The sequence below is a fragment of the Vigna radiata genome, chromosome 7 (genome assembly GCF_000741045.1).
Source record: "Vigna radiata var. radiata cultivar VC1973A chromosome 7, Vradiata_ver6, whole genome shotgun sequence".
Lineage (NCBI taxonomy): Eukaryota > Viridiplantae > Streptophyta > Magnoliopsida > Fabales > Fabaceae > Vigna > Vigna radiata.
The window spans coordinates 11509827-11516157 of record NC_028357.1 but is presented as its reverse complement, the minus strand read 5'-3'; positions in this window follow the sequence as shown (position 1 = coordinate 11516157).

The window sequence follows — 6331 nt, the reverse complement described above, 5'->3', positions numbered from 1 at the left end:
CAGTGTTTGAAATTATGATTTGTAAATAGTATAAAATTATTAGAATACAACCTTGTTTGTGGTTCATATACATTCTAAGTAGTTCTTTTGGAAAAATAAAGTAAATTCGATATCGTTCAAGGCTTAATCGGTATTCCAAAATTATTAAACCTTTACTAATATTTTCAAAACAATTAAGATTTTACCATTTTGAAAACAGTCAAAAAATATTTTGTTTTTTTTTTCCGAATAGGTTTTTTAGATTTTTCTTTTTCTATATTTTGTGTTTATTTTTTTTCAAATTTTGTAATTTTTTTGTTATATTTTGTGACATCCCAAATATATAATAACCTCAATCATATAATATAAGCATCATCATTTAAATAAAGAGAACAGTCAAAGTATGACTTACGATTAATTAGTGGATTATAGTCATCTAGAATGGTCTAGTTTAAAACTTTAATCATAGTAAAGTATTTCAAAATAATCTAATAAGTATCTCAAAATAACATAAGCTAAATAAGTGAAATCCTAAAGAAAACTAAGCAGCAGCATCAGCGTCCTCCAGCACTTGCTCCACGGAGACCTCCTCAACAACATCTACTCCCATCCAAATGGATGATCATCGCAAGAGAAAGCATACCCAAGTAAAATACAACACAATAGTAAGGGTGAGCTAGATACACAAACAACATACCTATAATACAGTCATTCGAGTCATCATGCTTAATTACATATTAAAAGAACAAGCAAAGTGTACCAAACACACCATGCATCAAATTTCATGACACGACTCATCCGAATTTTTGTATAACTGTCAAGCTATTGGTCGTCTTTGCACTTGCATAGTTCAGCTGGCCCATCCCCAACACTATGCAAGGTAAATCCCCCAATCTGTCCATGTCTAAACTCCAAGACTATAGACGAGGACCTCCCTCTACTTCACCACTCACACTGTTCTTCTCTATTTGAGTATGAACAATGCTTTGAGTGTAGGGATAGACATACCATTTCAAAGCTCCCAACATTATACAGACAACAACATTATCTCTACAATCACATTCAATCATCTCACTTTGAGATTTCCAAATCATACTCAATTACATCATTCTATGTCTTAATAGTATCCCTTAACTTTTCAAAATACAAAGTCATATCATAACATAATAATCAATCCACAAGCAGAAACGATCAACCTTGAGTAACTTATCACCACTATAAATAAAATCTTATACTCTTGACCAGGAAAAATAATAAAACATATTAATTCTTTTTACTATTATTCTTGGTTCAAGAATTTTGAGCACCAACACGTTATCCTCTACTCCAAACTTTTCAATTAATAATCCAACAAAACACTTTTAATTAATAATGCAAGAAGACATCTCAACATTTTCTCTTTGGTTACACCCCTTCAAAGGTCCCAATTTATGTAAAGTTTTCCCAGTTTCATCCCCGTCTTATTTTTTTTGTCAATTTGATCCTTTTTAGTGAATAATCGACTCAATTGAGTCATCGTCGTTAAATGAACTTAACTCCGTTAAATTTTTGCTAACCTGTGAAGGTGATGTGGTTATAATTTTAAACGTGGCTTACACAGGCATCATATGTGGTTTTTTTTTTTCTAAATGAAACATTTAAAAAAATTGAGGTTTTTCTGAAAGATTTTAAAATTAAAGTTAATTGAAATTTGAATTGAGAAGAGAAAATCTGAAGCTTCAAATGGGGACGTCAACCATGGAAGCATTTCCGTTCTGCTTCTGCGTTCATCATCAAGCACGTTCTGCGTTCATCATCAAGCACAAATTCACCTGCAAACATAAACCAACCCAGAATCGCGCCTCCGCTGCAACAACCAAAAATCACTATATCTTCATCATGAACCAAAAGATAGCGAAGCTCCTCCCATGGCCATCATCTCCTTCGCACAACCTGCATCAGAAATCGGGACCAGAGAAAAGCACATTCACGCAACAGCCCAAGAACCCCAAATCAAACCCTACAAAGAACCCTAAGTACAAAATTCATCTACCCCTCTTCTCCTTCTCGCGCCACTCAAATCTGTGTAGCGTCATCCTAGAAGCCTCCACGTGCAGAGACAGAAGCTGCAGATTCTTCTCCAACTCATCTTTGCATTGAAAAGCTTTTTCATAATGAGTGTGAGAAAGAAAAGGGTTCAAATTTTCTCTTCCCAGTTTTAAATCCAATTAAAATTTCAATAAACCCTAATTGTTCAGAAAAACCCCAATTTTTAAAGAAAGGGAAGATTGAGAAATACATCACAAGGCACCAAAATCGGAGACTGGTCTGGTTTATAATTTCAAACAAGAGATGAAGTCGGCGATTGAAAAGCTTGGGAATGAACAATTGTTTATGGATATTTCAGATTCGATGCATAGTAGGTGATTTCGACGCAGAATGTGAGGTGGTAGAGAGAGGTGCAGAGCCACCTAAAATGGAATGACACAAGAACCCTAATTTTAAAATATTTCAGAAACCCAATTTTTAAAATTTTATTCTTATAAAATCCCAAGTTTAAGCATTTCTTTTATAAATCCCCACGTATAAGGGTCTGCAATCCACGTTTCAAAAATTGTCCAAGTCAACATCACATGTCATCAAAAGGTTAACACTGTTAAATCAATTTAACGGAAAGGATCCAATTGGATCAATTTTTCACTAAAAAGAATCAAATTGACAAAAATGAAAGAATGGGTATGAAATTGGGAAAACCTTACATAAATTAGGACCTTTGAAAGGGTTTAACCTCTCTCTTTCCTAAAGACCCGAGTGCCAACATTTCAATTTAATCTCCTTGAATCCTAAAAACCCACCCCTCTACCTAATACAACACCCTTCTTAAAGTTTAAATCCCTTTATTTTATACCATGGGACCCACCCAAAATGAAATAATCACTTTCCTATTACTCCTTTCAATAAAAAAATATAGCATTCTATAATAAGCCTATGCCCCTGCATCCCTCTCCTATTCTCCTTCTTTCTTTCTTGAATTTCTTTTTCATTAACCGCGGGTCCCACTAAAAGTTATATCCATTTTATAATTCTTCTTCCCATATATATATATATATATATATATATATATGCATATATATATGTATATATGCATATGTATATGTATATGTACATATGTATATGTATATGTATATGTATATGTATATGTACATATGTATATGTATATGTATATGTATATGTATATGTACATGTATATGTATATGTATATGTACATATATATATATATATATATATATATATATATATATATATATATATATATATATATATATATATATATGAAAGTATGCAGAGGCATATAATCACGTGCATACATATATTATCCATTTATATTTTATTTTATTTTCTTTCTCTCATTGTTAAAAGAACACATATATACATTGAGAAAGAATGAGTTTGGTGTGTTTTGGAATGGGAGAAGTGCTCTCTATTTATAGAGCTAAGGGAGAAACAAGAAAATAAATGAAATTAAAAATCATAAATGATTTAATTAAAAAAAATTAACGTTTGAAAGAAAGTGAACGTTGGCACAAAAGTTTCTCCAAAAGAACGTTGCTCTCAACGTTGCAAAACTTTATTATTGCAATAAAGTCACGTTATTACAACAATCCCCCACTTATTGCAAAATAAAGTTAAAAAAAAACATTCTGACTCAAATAGTTCAAACACTGAAAGAAAGATAAGGAACTTTTATTCTGGGTCTCATAGGATGTAATGCATCAGAGCTGGTATAGCAAGCTATATGAACCAGTCTTAGATTAAGAAACTTAACACACAGTGTAGTTGGTATAACAAGCTATATGAACCAAAGACACTTGACGTTTGTTAGAGGTTTATTAATCACAATACACCCCACAATCCTTGTTGTTATCGTTGTGTTGCGCTTACTAGGCCATGTGCGTGCCCGATATTCATGAGTGGTCTAGAGATTATGCCAAGATCTCATGCAAGCGGCCCCACTTGACACTCATATAGGTGATTTCATCAAGTGTATGCTGCAAATCATACACCACCCATAAGAGATATGAAAATCATTAAAACTTTGTTTAAGCTAAAATTCTTTCACCACATAGAATTTTAAGAACAAAGTTTAGCCTCTCAATAATGCAGTCTCTAGCACTTTCACACACACCATAAGAAGGGACATAATTGATTAAAATCAATTTTGGTGTTATCAGAACTAACAAGTGACTTGTTTTTACCCATATGAACCTTATTCATGGGATCTTCAATCACAAAGGTTGGGTTACCATCACTTGTTTGTTTGCAAGTGGCTTAAGTCCCATTCCCCTCGATGTTTCTAATATCATTTGTCTTCCCAAGGGTTTTGTCAGAGAATCCGCTAGATTCCGTTCTGACTTCACATAATCAATGGAAATCGTTCCACTCTTTAGCAACTACTTCACCAAATTGTGTCTCAATTGTATATGTCTATTCTTTCCATTGTAATTCTTGTTTTTAGCTATAGCTATTGCCGATTGACAATCACAATGTATTGATACCAATGGGGTTGGTTTCATTCCTGGTGGAATGTTCGCTAAGAAGTTTTTCAACCACTCAGCCTCGTTACCAGCCATCTCAAGAGCAACAAACTCAGATTCCATTGTTGATCTTGCAATAATAGTTTGCCTGGCTGATCTCCATGTAATCGCACCACCCCCAAGTGTGAATACATAACCACCAGTGGATTTTGTCTCATCTGAATCAGAAATCCAATTAGCATCACTGTACCCTTCTAGTTTAGCGGGAAATCCACTATATTCAATGGCATAATCCATTGAACCTCTTAAGTACCTCATAAGTCTAGCAAGTGCACCCCAATGTTCCTGATTTGGACATTGAGTGTACCTACTCAGTCTACCTACTGCATAAGCAATATCAGGTCTAGAAAAGCTCATTAAGTGTAGTAAGCTCCCAATTATCTGGGCATACTGAGGCTGAGATAACGATTCTCCTCTATTTTTCATTAAATTAGAATTAGCATCATAAGGGGTACTCACTGGTTTTAAGTCATAAAACCCAAACTTCTTAAGAAGTTTCTCAATGTATTGTTCTTGAGAAAGTAAAATATTATCTCCCTTCCTTATGATTCTAATACCTAAAATCACATTGGCTTCACCCATGTCTTTCATTTCAAATTTTGATCCTAGAAACAATTTAGTTCTAGCAACAATTTGATTGCATGTACCAAAGATTAACATGTCATCCATGATGAGTGAATATTTTCTTGACTTTACTTAGCTTATTGTGCTAGAATTAATCAGGGAATTATGCTTAAATGTCCAGCATTTTTCCGTTTTTGCTAATAGTGCTTAATTTGACCGAAAATTCTAATTTTAATTAATTTGAATTTTCTGAACTAATTATTTGCATTTTTAATTGCAGGGAAAATTTTGGAAATATATTTTGGAGCATTGGGAAGGGGGACAAAATAAATCAAGACTCTCCCATAAGCATTTTAGAATTAGTTGTATTTTAATTTAGTAGTTTAGAATTTTTAGACAAACTTTTTCATTGTGGGCCAATTTTTGGAATTTGTTGTTGAGTCCAATAGTAAAAAATTGACACTTGGCACCTAGGGTAGGGTGGACCCCACCCTAATTTATGACAAAAAAACTCATGGCCTTGGGGGAGAGCTAGCAGCCGTCATTAGAAAAAAGACACTTTTCTGGAACGTGTTTTTCTTTCATGGAGCTTCCAATAGCATTGTTTGATTTTGGTTGAATGAAGAAGAACAATTTTTTCCTTTTTATTTTACAAAGCTGGAACGTTTCTTTAGTTTTGGAAGCTTGTCTTTGAATGTTACGGTGCAGCCTATGCAATAGCAAATGGTGATGTTCCTTCTTGAAGAACGTGCTTGTGAGTTATGAATGAAAGCTAATGTTCACTTCATTTTGGCTGAATTTAGTTTTTTCCTTCCATTTGGTTTCATGCATTTTATTTTTTTTATTTGAAATTTTATTGCAGCATTTTATTGCATTTAATGACTTGATTCCAACTGCCACAATTTTTGTTTCTTTTTAATTAACGTTGCTTGATGAGAGGAAAAATGGGAGACGGAGATTGATTGAATGGTGCAGAGATAAATAGGAGCAGACGTTACTAGATGCAAGGATGACTTAATTAAATGAAAAAAAGGTAGTACATTTCTTGGAGAATTAACGTGCCAGAAGGGTTGGCAGCGTTGGAATTAGGAAAAACATTTCCTTTCTTTTTAGTTTTTTTTTATTTTCTTTTATTTTAAATTAGTTTAGGTTTTAATAAACTTTATGTTTTTTTTATTTTCTTTTATTTTAAATTAGTTTAGGTTTTAGATAAA